Here is a 16,391-nt window from a genome sequence, read left to right on the forward strand (position 1 = left end):
ACTGACAACATTAAATATTGCTGAGGTACTAGAACTCGCATCCATCACCATTGGGGGTATAAAACAATGCGACCAATTCGGAAAACTGGTAGTTTCTTATAAAGTTAAACATACTTATACACTACAACCAGTAATCCCACTCCTGTTGTTGTTGTTGTTAGTTGCCATCAAGTCGGTTCTGACTCATAGCAACCATATGTACAACAGAACAACACTACCCAGTCCTGCACCATCCTCACAATCGTTGTTATGCTTAAGCCCATTGTTGCAGCCACGGGGTCAATCCATCTTGTTGAGGGTTTTCCTCTTTTTTTGCTGACCCTCTACTTTACCAAGCATGATGTCCTTATCCAGGGACTGATCCCTCCCGACAGCACATACAAAGTATGTAAGACAGTCTTGCCATCCTTGCTTCTAAGAAGCATTGTGGTTGTACTTCTTCCAAGACAGATTTGTTCATTCTATTGGTACTCCATGGTATAGTCAATATTCCCCAACACACCATTCAAAGGCATCAATACGTCTTCGGTCTTCCTTATTCATCATCCATCTTTTGCATGCATAGGAGGCAATTGAAAACACCATGGTTTGGGTCAGGGGCACCTTAGTCTTCAAGGTGACATCTTTGCTTTTCAACCCTTTAAAGAGATCTTTTGCAGCAGATTTTCCTAAATTTGATTTCCTGACTGCTACTTCCATGGGAGCTGATTGTGAATCCAAGTAAAATGAAATCCTAGACAACTTCAATCCTTTCCCCATGTATCGTGATGTTTCTTATTGGTCCAGTTGTGAGGATTTTTGCTTGTGTAATCCACACCAAAGGCTGTGGTCTTTGATCTTTATCAGTAAGTGTTTCAGGTCCTCTTCACTTTCAGCAAGCAAGGCTGTGTCATCTGCATAACACAGGTTGTTAATGAGTCTTCCTCCAGTCTTTCTGCCCCATTCTTCTTCATATAGTCCAGCTTCTCAGATTATTTGCTCAGTGTACAGATTAATTGGAGCGATACAGAGAAGATTAGCATGGCCTTGTGTAAGGATGACATGCAAATTCGTGAAGCATTCCATATTTTTTAAGGCCAAAGATGAGGAAATTGAAGATTTTTACCAACTTCTGCAGCCTGAAATTGATCAAACATGCAATCAGGCCGCACTGATAATTACTTGAGACTGGGATTCGAAAGTTGGAAACAAGGAAGAAGGATCAGTAGTTGGAAAATACTGACTTGGTAACGATGCCGGAGATTGCATGATAGAATTTTGCAAGTCCAACAACTTCTTCACTGCAACATAAACAGCGACTATGCACGTGGACCTCACCAGATGGAATACACAGGAATCTAATCGACTACTCCTGTGGGAAGAGACGATGGAAAAGCTCAATCCCACTCCTAGTCAAATAAAAACACAAGACTACATAAAATTCTATAAAAGAATCTTCATGACAGTTTTTTTCATAATATCTAAGATTTAGAACAATCCAAATATTCATGAATAAGAAAATAGTTATAAAAAATGTGACGTATTCATAATATAACTACTGATACATGTAACTATATGAATGAATATGAACATTATGTTGAATTAAAGAAGCCAGACAAAGAAGAGTATATTCTGCATGATACTATATATATGAAGTCCAAGAATTAACAAAACTAAGCTATGGTGGTAAGAATTAGAGCAGTGGATGCCCCTGGGGGGTAGTGACTGACTGAAGGGCGCACACAAGGAAATTTGGGAGGGCAAGGCACAACAATAGTCTATATCTTGAGTGGGAGATTAAACTGATGTATAAGATTGCAAAACTCATTCATTATATTCTTAATTTGTGTGCATTTCACTGTATGTAAAATTTCTTCACTTTTTAAAATGTATAAAAGTAAAAAGGATTCAAAATGAGATAAAAGCAAAACCAGTGCGATCCCTGGTTGCTTTTACATGAGTTATACAAAGCACTCACTGTAGGAAGACGCAACCCTGTGGGCACACGGCTTAGCTAGGAGTGCACAGTGACTTTGTGCTAAATAGCAAAAGGGATCTTTTCATCCAGTGAAGGCAGTGCAAGGCCTTGATTTAAGCTCCCACTCACTCCATCAACCTGGTGCTCTTATGTAAAGTATAGCCTGCACACCTGTATATATCAACCCTGGGTAAGAGAATTATAAGCGCATGTCACCACAGGTATGTAATTTCTGCCATGAAGGAATCAATAACACGGGTCAAAGCATCTTCCAGCTCACAGTGGACATCTGGTGTGTTAGCAGAGGCCAGGCTGCTGTGATGGCATCCCCGCCCCTGTTGCCCTCTCCTAAAGATCAGTTCTGGTGCCCTGGCTCATTCTGGTGATTGATAACTCAAGTATAGGGTAGTATTAAAACCTGCTGTCCTCAAGTTGATTCCGACTCATAGCGACCCTATAGGACAGAGTAGAACTGCCTCATAGGGTTTCCAAGGAGTGGCTGGTGGATTCAAACTGCTGACCTTTTGGTTAGCAGCCAAGCTCTTAACCACTGCGCCACCAGGGCTCCTCACAGGGTAGTATTACTATGTGGTTAACTTCTCGATATTTCTTGGCCTCATTATTCATGGGAAATAAAGGGAGAATAAAAAGCCCTCTTGATAGGTGTCTGTTTTTTTGTTATCCTAGAGTTTCTCATTTCTATTTTATTAAGAGTTCTAGCTCACAGTTTAGCTCAAAGAGGAGAGGTGCCCCATCATTTGGCAGATGCTAATATCTATAACACATGTTTTAACCCACAAAAAACAGAGTGGTTTGTCCTATTATGTGGGAGGAAAATCTGTCTTTAATGGGATTCAGTGTATTTGTCCCTCAAACCACAGGAAAGCTTATGAAGTTCTACCCCTTTTAAGGGGTAGGATGAACTTTTTTAATAAACAGCTGAAAGAATAACATAATTCAAAATTCCTCCTGCATTTGATTATAGTGATATAAAGGGAAGATCATATTAGTACAATTATAATCAACCACAAAAATAAAATGACTATGGTCATTTTTGTATAGAAAAAGGACTAGGCATACCCGAAGCTTTCAATTATTGCTTCATCCTTGAAATTTACATTAATTTTTCTCTAGTGGTTATTAATCTTGCTATTAGCAGTAAAGTAATGAACTTCCTTTGGAAAGACACTTAAAATTTCCTCTTTATCCAATGTTCTATTGACTTGTGACTCCATTGCTTTGGTGTGGGACTGCTGGATGGATTGGAAGGACTTGACTCAATTATTGTCCCTGAATGGTGATGACAACTTTGGTTACAGAAGGAAGCAATTAGCATCTATGATGTTGGATTTATCCAGGAAAGAGTGTTCTTCAAAAGCCTGGAGAAATGAGCTTGGGCCAAAAGGAAACAACAAGCTGGGAAATGGGGTAACCTCATTTCAAAACGGAAGTCTTAATCATAAGACATAAATAAAGACAGAATGATTGAGTACGTTATGGTGGGGAAAGCAGGAAGTTCATAAGTCTGGAACTTGACTTTTACTTCTGGCTCACCACATCATGGAACCATTTACTTAGCCAACTCTGGTCTTCCATTGTGAGTTGCCTCATTTCCCAGAAAAGTGAATGAAAGGGACCATCGATAAGAAGCCAAGTCCACATGTTGACAAGTATCTTCCCTCTAGGAGCCTCATAAATTTCTTCATCAATAAAATGGATGGAAAAGAGTGTCTCTTCCTACTTACCCTTAGATCAAATTTCAGTAAATCAACCACTTCTCTCTCAAACCCAATCTTGAGTAGATTCAATTATTATTTACAATTCTTATTCATCTCAAAAAACTTATTCAATGCATGCTTATTTTAGGAAAAAATTGAAGAAGCAAAATGAACAAAATTTTTAAATCACCCATAATTCCACTATCCAAAATTAACTACTGTTAAAGATTGAAGTTGTAAAGGGTTTCATTTTACTTGGATCCACAATCAATACCCATGGAAGAAGCAGTCAAGAAATCAAAAGACACATTGCACTGGGCAAATCTGCTGCAAAAGACCTCTTTAAAGTGTTGAAAAGCAAAGATGTCACCTTGAAGACTAAGGTGTGCCTCATCCAAGCCATGGTGTTTTCAATCACCTCATATGCATGTGAAATCTGGACAATGAATAAGGAAGACCGAAGAAGAATTGATGCCTTTCAATTGTGGTGTTGGCGAAGAATATTGAAGATACCATGCACTGCCAAAAGAATGAACAAATCTGTCTTGGAAGAAGTACAACCACAATGGTTCTTAGAAGCAAGGATGGCAAGACTGTGTCTTACATACTTTGGACATGTTGTCAGGAGGGATCAGTCCCTGGAGAAGGACATCATGCTTGGCAAAGTACAGGGACAGTGGAAAAGAGGAAGACCCTCAACAAGGTGGATTGATATAGTCCAGCTTTAGCACGTGTATGAGGCAACTGAAAACTGAAGACTAAGGTGCTCCTGACCCAAGCCATGGTACTTTCAATCACATCATATGCATGTGAAAGCTGGACAATGAATAAGGAAGACCGAAGAAGTATTGACGCCTTTAAATTGTGGTGTTGGAGAAGAATATTGAATATACCATGGACTGCCAAGAGAACGAACAAATCTGTCTTGGAAAAAATACAACCAGAATACTCCTTAGAAGCAAAGATGGTGAGACTATGTGTCATATACTTTGGACATGTGGTCAGGAGAGATCAGTCCCTGGAGGAGGACGTGGAGCCTGGTAAAGTAGAGGGCCAGCAAAAAAGAGGAAGACCCTCAACAAGATGGATTGATGCCGTGGCTGCAACAATGAGCTCTACCATAACAACGATAGTAACAGTTGTGCAGGACTGGGCAGCAGTTCATTCTGTTGTACATGGGGTTGTTATGAGTTGGAACCAACTGGACAGCACCTAACAACAGCAACAACAATTCAGCAGTGTATTTCTTTTTTTTAGGTACTTAAAACTTTTTAATTGGTTCCTTCTGTAAAAACTGCTTTTATACCTTTTTATTCCTAATTAATATATTCTGATTATATTCATGTCTATAAACGTTTTCTAAATTACTATTGTAATGACTTTATACTGTCTAATAATGTAAACATATTATAATTTATTTAATTGGTTGTGTATTATTGAATATTTGTTTTCATTTTTTATAATGTAAATAATGCTGTAAAGTATATTCGTATAATAAAAAGGTTGCACGTAGCTTCAATTATTTCCTTAAAACAAAAACCTGGAGGTCAAATTCTAGATCAACATTTATGCATACTGTAAGGCTTTTGAAATATTAAAAATATCAAAGTTGCAACAATTTGCACTCCCACCACTGCACTGGACTAGCGGTCACATCTAACCTCACCTTCATGGGGTATTACCATGTATATTTTAGAATTTTTGCAAAATTGATATGAGAAAAAGAGTATCTCATTACTTTGCCTTGAATTCTTTTGATTAAAAGTGAAGTTGAGCATTTTTTTTTCATGTTTATGGGAGGGCTTTGTTTTGTTAAGAGTAATTTCATTGCATTTATTCTCTATTTTGCATTATTCTTCTCTTTAATAAAAATTCTATTCCCCAAGCTTCTACAAAGCACTTTTTTTTTCTTTGTAAGAGATGTTTTCTTTTCATAGTCTTAATCAAAGAAGAGGGCCCAGAAGCAAGACACAAAGTCCTCACTGGCAAACTACAGCCACGGTGTGCACTCTGGCTCAGTGGAAGTCGGCTGATGTAGCAGCCAGTGGGAAGAAGGGGAACCCTAAGACTTCTGCAGGGCAATCTGGCTTCCACACTTCCCCCAGAATTACTTTTCCACAAGTCTTCAGTGACCTAATTGTCAAATTCCATGTCTCCCTCCCTAGCTTCTTTGACCTTTCAGCAGAAGTGTCTCTCCATTGTTGTTGGCCACACTTCACCTCCCTTGGCTTCCCTGAGATCTATCATCCTGGTTTCCCTGCCATTGCTTCAATTCTCTCCCTCAGCCTGCTTCACCAGCTCCTCTGTCCATTCAATCCACATTTCCCTTCTTCTGACACTGTGCCTTGGCCATTGTGCCCACATATCAAAAAAGCTCAACTTCTTAACTATTTCTTGTCTCTGCCAATGCTGTGATGATTCTATGAACCACCCCCAGCTCTGGGTCTACGTGGGTCCAGCCGATCTGGGCGTAACGCTGTAGGCAGCTTTATGAAATCTGACCCCGACCCTGTTAGCCTCTGTAGGAGGACTCAGATCTTAGCTTCTTTTCTAAGGCTTTCAGAGAGTCGCTAAGGCAAGGTTTTCAAACAGCTTGTTACAACAACAATGTTTTGTTGATCCTGTACAAGCAGGAAGCCTCATCTTCATTCATGCATAAAATTGTTCTCTCCTACAACTGAGGGTGAGTCCTGTTTCTATTCTCTCTAGAGAAAAACACTGAGCAGAGCACACAGTGTGGAGTGGAGTACAATCTACTGGATAAAGGAGGAAAGACACACCCCTCAACAGCCAGCCAATGCCAGGAAATACCACCTGTTAGGACAAAGTAAAAGATCAACAGCTTTACTCAAATAGTCATATAGCAGTGTTGACAGTGGACAAGTGAAGGATGTGATAACTTGGGAAAAATTATTCTTTCCTAAAACTTATTTATTTTTCCAAATCAGTATTTACTTCCACATCTTTTCAATCATGCTACCAAAAGTGCTCAAAGATGGATACAAAACACTTGATCTTTAAAAGTATAGGATCTACTGATGAGGACTTGGTCCTTATGCCCTGTTTCTGTTTTTGAGGCCTGATGGAGACTGGAAAAGGAGACAGGTGGGAACTATGGAGGACAGAGTTGGAGCCAAGAAGGACTATGGGGTTCTCCAAAGCCAGGAGCTATTTTCAGAAGAAAACATGGGAGTAATTCTTCAGGACCTAATTTTTAGCAATGTTATGACACCAAAACATGAGCAATAAGGACAAAATCAATAAAGTGGACCCCAACAAAATTAAAAACTTTTGTGCATCAAAGGACTTCATCAACAAAGTGAAGAGAAAACCCACATGTTGGAAGAAAATTTGAGAGAACAATATATCTGATAAGGGTTTAATATCCAGAATATATAAAGAATTCTTACAACTTTATAACAAAAAAAAAACTAACAACTCAATCAAAAAATGGGCAAATAACTTGAATAAACATTTGTCCAAAGAAAATATACAGATGACCAACAAGCAGATGAAAAGATGCTCAATATCATTAGTCATAAAAAAAAAAAACCCAGTGCCGTCAAATCGATTCCGACTAGGGATGCAAATCAAAACTACGTAAGATATACCACCTTACTCCACTAGAATAGCTCAAACAAAAAAAATAGATTAAAAAAAGAAAAATAACAGGTTAGTGAGGGTGTGGAGAAATTGGAGCCTTCAACCATTGCTGGTGGGAAGAGAAAATAGTGCAGCTGCTATAGAACACAGTTCGGCAGTTCTTCAAAAAGTTAATCATGTGACCCAGCAATTCTACTTGTAGATATATACTCAAAAAAATTGAAAGCCTAATTTGTTTACTTCCTTTTGTTTGTATTTGCCCCTTTATTATTTCCCTTTTAATAACATTATATTATCACAGCTTTTTCCAAACCTGTGAAAAGCCAGGATATGCTTAGAACAAGGACACAGTTGGTGAGGGCACCCCAGCTGTCCAATAAGAGATTGATTTATTCTGTGGAGCCCCACCTCTTGGCTGCTGTTGTACCTAAGTTTTGTCTCCCAAGATTGCCAAAACCTCCACTTGGATTTTGAGAGGCTTTCTGCTTAGGATATTTGGCAAATTTCCTGAGGGGAAAACTGGCCAAGTACTTGAGACTTCCAGTCCTTTTCCAAAGCTCAGCTGGTTTCTCTGCCTACTACCCACCCCCCAGTAAGGGCCCTCTGCCAGGCATTGCATGGGCTTTGCACAGGCTTTCACTCCTGCCTCTGCCCTGAAGTAGCAAAGGAAAGAACAGTTGCAGAAGCCAGCTCAGCTCCCCAACCTCAACTCTTTTCTTTCTTCAGAGTCTCAATCTCTCTAGTGTTCCTTAACTAGACAGCTCTCTCCTGCCTTCAGGCAGATAACTTCTGCATCTTACCTGGCTTTTCTAGTTGCTACAGTCAGGACTCTGGTTTGCCCACAGCTTCTCCATCCCATCTGGAAGCAGAAGACCCTGAATTTCATTGCTGCTGCTTTTTTTTTTTTTTTTTAACCTTTTGAAATAGGACAATAATGCCAAATGGGGAATGGCAAGGGTTCATCCAGAACTCTAACCTGGGGCCTCTTGCACCTGAAGCAAGAATCATACCTCTAGACCAATAAGCCACAGCTAGTAAAGTACAGGGTCAGTGAAAGAGAGAGAGATCTTCAGTGAAATGGGTTGGCACAGTGGTGACAACAACGGCCTCAAACATAGCAATGATCATGAAGAGGGCACAGGGCCAGGAAATGTTTCATTTTATTATACACAAGGTCACTATGAGGGAGGGCTGACTAGATGGCACCTAACAACAACAAATGGGGCAATGTACCTTTAGAAGGTTTTATTTCTCTTTGTATCCACAGCACCTAACTCATAGCCTATCAATAAATATTTGTGGTATAGAATTGATTGTTGAATCTAGCATAGAGCTAAGTACTTAGTAGATACTCAACAAATCAGCCCTAAAATCACTGAGCTGCCATAAATCATAATAGAGATAGTCTTGCCCAAATCCATCATTTCAGAGATGGAGAAATTGAGGCTCTGTGAGGTTAGGTGATTCCCCCAAAGCCACAGAGCAAGTTAGAGACACCACCAGGGTAAGACACCATCACTGATGGTCTCCTCACCGGCCATTTCCCCTAAACCACACTATGGGAGTCCCTTGGGACTATGTCATGAGGACGGGGCCAGTAAAGGGTCTTCTCCTTCTTGCTGGCAATATATAAATTACGATTCCAAGAAGATCCCCTGAATCTGTCTCAAACTTGCTTCCGACTTAAAGGCCAGTAGAAGACCCAGTTGTCAAGGTGCCATATTTGGAGCTGAGTGGGACGGCGTGGGACATTCTGCTTCTATTTCTATGAACATTCCAAAGTTCCAATATTTGCTTTGGCACTGGTCAAGTACCTTTGAGTCTTGTCTGTCCCGTTCTTTATGCTCTGTTTTTATAACTCCTCAAATTACAGTGTGCCTGTTTCAGTCAACTGCTTACCAAATTCCCTTAAAAGTATATATAACATTGTTAAAACCATTGTTTTTAAAAAGCTGCTTTAAAACATGACATTTATTAGCAGTTATATTAAGATAAGCTATAAAGTTATCCCCAATATAGATGTTACCCTTTGATTTAAATTCCAACTTGAGTAAACTAGGCAAGGAACATTAAAAGCCGAATGGCTTTTAGGACCCACGGGGTAATGTTAGAATTTGTGGCATGCTAAACACCAGTGGAGCATATGCTAGTGAGTCTTGGTTAATCACATTTGGGGCCCAATTAAACTTTTCCAACTTTCTCCCATTTCTACCTAGGCCCCAGCTAAGGGAACACAGCAGGTGAATTTGCCTTAGGCAGAAGGCTGGGGCTTTTCATTAACTGTGCTCTTTGCAGATTCTGACAGACAAGCAAGACCAGGTCAGAGCACAGCTGATTACCCTCCGAAAGCTTCCCTTTCCCTGCCTTCCTGCTAACAGGAACTGCACCTCACAGTCACCTGTGAACTGCAGCAAGGGTCCTCACACCTGGTAGGGTAGCCATACTCTGTGGGGCCAGAGAGTCAGGACAATGTATAGCTAGAACCACCCTGGGGAATGGTCCATACCTCTGTGATCTTTATTAAATTCTCTTGCCACCAATGCCACAGGGGTGTGATCATCTGTGACACCTTCTTTTGTAAAACGTACGGAGAAGTGCATCTAGACATTAGAACTCAGTCTCCCTGGGGTGATTGTCCGAGGTTTTCATTCTTCCTTCTCTTGGAAGAAGCAATGTCTTTGGTCAACCTGATGCACCTTTAAGGTACTGGTTAATAAAACTGTGATGAGGGGTATCTGAGAGGCTTGTGAGGAAAGATCATCAGATAAAACCTGGGAGCAAGAGATGGAGCTGATGTAGGAGTTGCGAGAATCTCTCAGGGAGCGTAATTCCTTTCCAATCTGGCCATGAGCTAAAAGCTAGAAGTCACCCTCTGGGAGGAAACAGAATGAAGGAGGAAAGGAAACATCTACCAGAGGTATAACTAAGGCATGGCCGGTAGGGCCCGTTCCCTGGGCACAGCTTGAAAAAAAAGGGCTAATGAGCTGTTTATATTGGCCATTGCAGTTTCCATCACCAGCTGTGAGAGATCATTCAGCACTTTAAAACTAATTCCCATAGGCACTATTTTCCATAAATAGGCCCTTGGGTCAGCCACCAGGCTGTCCACTGGAGTTGACACCAAACAGAGGAGTGCCAGGAAAATGATGCAGACAGACTTGGTCTCCTGCTCGCTGCCTCCCCACCTCCACAAGCAGAGCCACAATGCTGGTGCTGCAGGCCCCACTCACTACAACTCCCAGCCATGCTGCAACTGGGCCTGGAAGAACTTGTGAATAGTCTGAGGCCCTTTGACCCTGGCCTTCAGAATGACCTTCAGAGCTGGGCTTCCTCAGGTACCACCATACACCTGCAGGGCCCTGTCCTATGTCTAGGACTTAAGCCACTTCTCCCCAGATGGGTCATAACTACCTGTCTTTTATTCATTCTTCATTCATGGATTCAAAGAGTATTTACTGAGCAAATACTCTTTACCAGGCATGATGCAAGATGCTACAGCTGTAAGAAGTCCTTGACTTCAAGGAATGTACATTATAGTTGGGGCAAGAGTAGAAAATACAAAATACATAAATAATTCCAGAAAGTAAAAAATGGTGTAAAGGGAGGCGGAGCCAACATGGTACTATAGACATAAGCATCACACTGTCCCTCCACAGCAAAGACCCAAAATAAGTAAAACAGACACAAACATCAATCCTGGAACTTTAAGCATCAAACGAAGAGATAAAGAGCTCAACCTAGCACGGAATGGAATAAGAAACTGACAGAGAACAGAGAGCAAGGAGAATTACAAGCAGAGGTCCCCTATCAGCTAACACAGCACGATTCCACCATCTTGGACACCCGTCAGAGATCAGCTGACAGAGAGTATGGGAAAGCAGATTCACGGAGCTTCTAGCAGGAGACAGAGCGCCCGGTAACCAGCGAGCCACACTTTCCCATCCCAACCCTGCCTCCCCCTGCTCATCCTTCTCCACTTCCCAGCTGGCCGATCCATGGCTTCCAGGCAGTTCGATTCCTGGCTTCCTGGAGGACTGATTCACAGCTTCCCGGTGGGCCAATTCCCAGCTTCTCAAAGAGTCAATTTGCCGCCTCCTGGCAGGCCAATCCACAGCTTCTTGGCAGGACAATTCCCAGCTCAAAATCATCACTAGTTATAGGTCTGTTCATATTTTTTATCTCAGTTTGTGTTAGTTTACATAGGTAGTGTGTTTCTAGAAAGGTACTCATTTCCTCTAGGTCCTCAGATTTGTTGGAGTATAATTTTTCATAGTATTCTGTTACAATTCTTTTTATTTCAGTTGGGTCTGTTGTAATGCCCCCTTCTCCATCTCATTTCTTATTTGGGTTATTTGCTGCCTCTCCTATTTTCTTGCCTGTATATTTTCTGCCAAGTGATCAGAGCTTAGTCTTATCATTACTTGTGTGTAAGTGACATTTTGTTTTTCTCAAGCTGCTCTCGGGGTTCTTTCTTTGCCTTTGGTTTTGGCAAGTGTGATTATGATAAGTTTTGTTGACTTTCTTTTGGGATCTATCCTATATGGGGTTTGTTGAGCTTCTTGGATGGTCAGCTTTTCATCTTTCCTGAAATTTGGGAAGTTTTTTGTCAGCAAATCTTCAACAATCGTCTCTGTGTTTTCCATTTTCTCCTCCTGTTCGGGAACTCTGATCATGCACAAAGTTTTGCTGTTGACTGTGTCCCACATAATTCTTTAAGTTTCTTCATTTTTGCTCTGATTTTTCCTCAACCGAATTGGTGTCCATGGATTTGGCTTCAATCTCACTGATTCTGGCTTCCATTGTTTCAAATTTGCTCCTAAAATCTTCCATTGAGTCATCCATTTCTGAAATTTTGTTGTTTCTCTTTTGGATTTCTAGTTGCTTCCCCCCCCACCCCATGATTTCTAATTATTTATTTTGACATTTTGTTCTTGTATTTTCCTGAGTTCTATTGCTTTGTGTTTTCCTTGATTTTGGCTATGTTTTTGTTGGTTTTGTTTGTGTTTTCAATGATTCTGCCTATTTTTTCCTTGGTTTTGTCTGTGTTTTCCTTGATCTCTTTCCTATCTACTTGGAGAGCCCTAAATATTAGTCTTGAATTCCAGATCAGGTAGTTCCACTGCCTTTTCCTCTACCGGAAGGTTATCTGATTCTTTGTTTTGATCACTTGCTGGAGTCTTCTTATCCTGTTTTTTTTTTATATGTTTTGATATTGTCTGCTATTTCTGAGACATTAAGGTATTATTTTATTTATTGATTGTATTTCATTTATTTCATCCTTTTTTTTTTTTGTTTCTTTCATATGTTAGGGCAGATGGGCTGGACGTGTTTTCTGCTTTCTCATCTGCGGGCATGATATCTCTCACTGCCTTGTCTGGGTGGGCAGGGAAGCAACAGGCAGGGTAAGCCCACTTCACCATACATTGGTTTCACGAGGTGGCTGAGGGTGGACTGGGCAGGCGCAAACTGCCTCCTGATGTTGGTCCAGCAGTGTGGAAGCATTCAGAGCCCCTTGCCAGACAGGTAGGTATGTCAGACAGGGAGTGGTATGGACACACTTCCCACCATTCAGCAGCTGGTTGAGTGGTGGGAGGGGAGGGGCAGTGCGGGCCCAGTGCAGCAGCAGGCCTGAGTGCTGGGGATGCTCTAGCCACAGTTAGCGGTGGGGGACTGTGGGAAAGGGGTAGAGATGGTATACTGGGATAGATGGGAAAGAGAAAGGGAAGAAAAGAGAAGAAAACAAATATAAGAAAAAATGGGTAGCCAGTGGGGGGGGGGTGGAGTGTACCTGGGGGCTACCAGGAAGGAGGCGAGTTGGCATACAGGCTAGGTGGGTGGTAGAAAGAAAAGGAAAAGTGCTCAGTGGGGGCAACACATGGGAGCGGAGCAGGCCCTGAGCAGTGGGGGTGCAGTGCACTGTTGGCACTCTATCCTTGGTGGCAAGGTAGGGGCCAGCGGGAAGTGGGGAGGAGGTATATGGGGTTAAGTGGGAGGGAGAAAGAAAAGTAAGAAAGAGATAAAAAATAGAAAAAGAAAAAACATGGCAGTGTGGTGAGGGCCAGCCAGTGAGGACAGGGGAGGCCCAAGGCAGTGGCAGGTTGTGGTTCTCTAGCTGTGACAGCATGCTGGGGCTGGCAGGAAGAGGAGTACGTGGCATATGGGGCTAGATGGAAGGGAGAAAAAGAAGACAAAAAAATTAAAAAAAAATTTTAAGTTAAAAAATGGCCACATGGTGGGTGTTGGAGAATGGGAGCTGGGCAGACCCAAGGCCTGGTGGGAAGGGAGTGGAGGTGATGTATGGTGCTATGTGGGAGGGAGAAAAAAGAGAAAGAAAAAAAAAAGAAAAAAAAATGGCAGCATGGTGGGAGCAGGCAGGTGGGGGTACAGTGGACCCAGGGTAGTGGCAGGCCAGTGGTTCTCTGGCTGCAGTGGGGGCCAGTGGGAAACAAGGGCAAGGTGGCATATGGGGCTAGGTGGGAGGGAGAAAGAAAAAGAAGGAAAAAAATTTTTAATTAAAAAACTGTCAGCACAGTGTGTGCCAGCGAGTGAGAACTGGGAGGACCAAGGGCCGGTGAGAAGGGACTGGAAGTGAGGTATGGGTCAAGGTGGGAAGGAGAAAGAAGATTAAAAAAAAAAAAGGGCAACACAGCCAGAGTTGACACATGGGGGCAGGGTGGACCCCTGGTGGTGGCAGCCCAGTGGTTATCAAGCCACAGTGGTTTAGTGGGAGTCAGCAGGAAGGCGGGGGAAGTGACGTAGGGTCTAAGTGGGAAGGAGAAAAGGAAAAAAAAAAAATTTAAAAATGGGCAGTGTGGTGGGGGCCAGTGAGTGAAGGCAAGGCGGACCTGAGATGGGGGAAGTTATGTACAGGGCTAGGTGGGAGGAAGATAGGAAAAGAAGTGGAAAAAAAAAAAAGGCTGTCTGGTGCAAGCCGGCATGTGGGCGAGGGGCAGGCCTGGGGCAGTGGTGGGCCGGTGGCTCTCCAATTGCTGCAGTGTGTCGGGGGCCAGTGGGAAAGGAGACAGATGGCATACAGGGCTAGTTGGGAGGGAGAAAGAAAGTAAAAAAAAAAAAAAAAAGAAAAAGCCGTGTGGTAGGAGGGGGCAGGGTGAACCCAGGGATTTGGAGGGCTTGTATTGTGGACACTGGTGGTGGCGGCTGCCAGCATGGGGGGTTCTTGCTTCTACTCGCCAGAAGGGTGAGGGTGGAAAAGTGTGTTTCTCTGGTTACCAGATGATCTGTCTCCTTTTGGGACGGCTGTGAAGTTGCCTTTCCATATTCCTATCTGGGGTTGTTGCTGGCTATGCTCCAAGATGGTGACGCTGTGTGTTTGACCTAGTTCTTTATTATCCCTTCATTTGACACTTATGGTTCCGGGATTGACATTTGTATCTGTTTTACTTAACTTTTTGTGTCTTTGCCGCAGAAGGCTGGCATGGTGCATCTGTCTAGGGCACCATGTTGGCTCCACTTCCCTAAGATCACGTTTAAACCTTAAACCAAAAATAACCCCTGAAGTTTTCTTTAAACCAAAAAATAGTTTAGCTTAATTAGTAAATAATGTCTACCTTGAGCATTGTGCTCTTCTGAAGAACTATCTATATGGGATCACTAAGGAGCCCTAGTGGCACAGAGGTTAAGCACTTGACTGACAACTGAAAGGTTGGAAGTTCAAACACACCAGCCATTCCACTGGAGAAAGATGTGGCAGTCTGCTTCCATAAACATTACAGCCTTGGGGCAGTTCTGCTCCGTCTTATAGGGTTGCTATGAGCTGGAATCCATTCAACGGCAATGGGTTTGGTGTCTTTGGTTTATGTGAGATCAAACTGACAACAGCAACTCAAAAAGTTAGATGAGAAGCTTAGCGGGCAGTGAGTTTACGTTAACGGGGGAGGAACAATTCAGAAAAGAAGGGTAAGAATGTTCATACAACTTGAAGAATGTAACCTGTGTCACTGAATTGTACACGTAGAAATTGTTGAATCAGTGTATGTTCTGCTGTATATATTTTCAACACCAAAAAAATAAGTTATTTTTTTTAAAAGTACGGTCAGAAACTTTTAGGCAAAGAATAAAAAAAAAAACCAAACCCACTACTGTCAATTCTGACTCATAGTGACCCTACAGAAAAGAGCAGAACTGCCCCCACAGGATTTCCAAGGAGTGGCTGGTGGATTCGAACTGCAAACCTTTTGATTAGCAACCATAACTCTTTATTTATTTATTTATTTATATTAACTTTTATTGAGCTTCAAGTGAACGTTTACAAATCAAGTCAAACCGTCACATATAAGTTTATATACACCTTACTCCGTACTCCCACTTGCTCTCCCCCAATGAGTCAGCCCTTCCAGTCACTCCTTTCGTGACAATTTTGCCAGCTTCCAACCCTCTGCCCTCCCATCCCCCCTCCAGACAAGAGATGCCAACCCAGTCTCAAGTGTCCACCTGATACAAATAGCTCACTCTTCATCAGCATCTCTCTCCTACCCACTGTCCAGTCCCTTCCATGTCTTATGAGTTGTCTTCGGGAATGGTTCCTGTCCTGGGCCAACAGAAGGTTTGGGGACCTTGCCCGCCGGGATTCCTCTAGTCTCAGTCAGACCATTAAGAATGGTGCTTTTGTGAGAATTTGGGGTCTGCATCCCACTGATCTCCTGCTCCCTCAGGGGTTCTCTGTTGTGCTCCCTGTCAGGGCAGTCATCGGTTGTGGCCGGGCACCAACTAGTTCTTCTGGTCTCAGGATGATGTAGGTCTCTGGTTCATGTGGCCCTTTCTGTCTCTTGGGCTCTTAGTTATCGTGTGACCTTGGTATTCTTCATTCTCCTTTGATCCAGGTGGGTTGAGACCAATTGATGCATCTTAGATGGCCGCTTGATAGGATTTAAGACCCCAGACGCCACATTTCAAAGTGGGATGCAGAATGTTTTCATAATAGAATTATTTTGCCAATTGACTTAGAAGTCCCCTTAAACCATGGTCCCCAAACCCCCGCCCTTGCTCCACTGACCTTTGAAGCATTCAGTTTATCCCGGAAGCTTCTTTGCTTTTGGTCCAGTCCAGTTGAGCTGACCTTCCATGTATTGAGTATTGTCCTTCCCTTCACCTAA

The 16,391-nt window shown here is 42.4% G+C and overlaps 1 non-coding gene across 1 annotated transcript; it reads left to right on the forward strand.

Moving 5' to 3' along the window:
* The first annotated feature begins 966 nt into the window (after positions 1-966).
* Positions 967-1,071, forward strand: LOC111752459 (U6 spliceosomal RNA). The gene has a single exon (XR_002787388.1). It is a non-coding gene; the product is annotated as a U6 spliceosomal RNA (small nuclear RNA).
* The last annotated feature ends 15,320 nt before the right edge of the window (positions 1,072-16,391 follow it).

Source organism: Loxodonta africana, chromosome 12 (assembly GCF_030014295.1).
Source record: "Loxodonta africana isolate mLoxAfr1 chromosome 12, mLoxAfr1.hap2, whole genome shotgun sequence".
Lineage (NCBI taxonomy): Eukaryota > Metazoa > Chordata > Mammalia > Proboscidea > Elephantidae > Loxodonta > Loxodonta africana.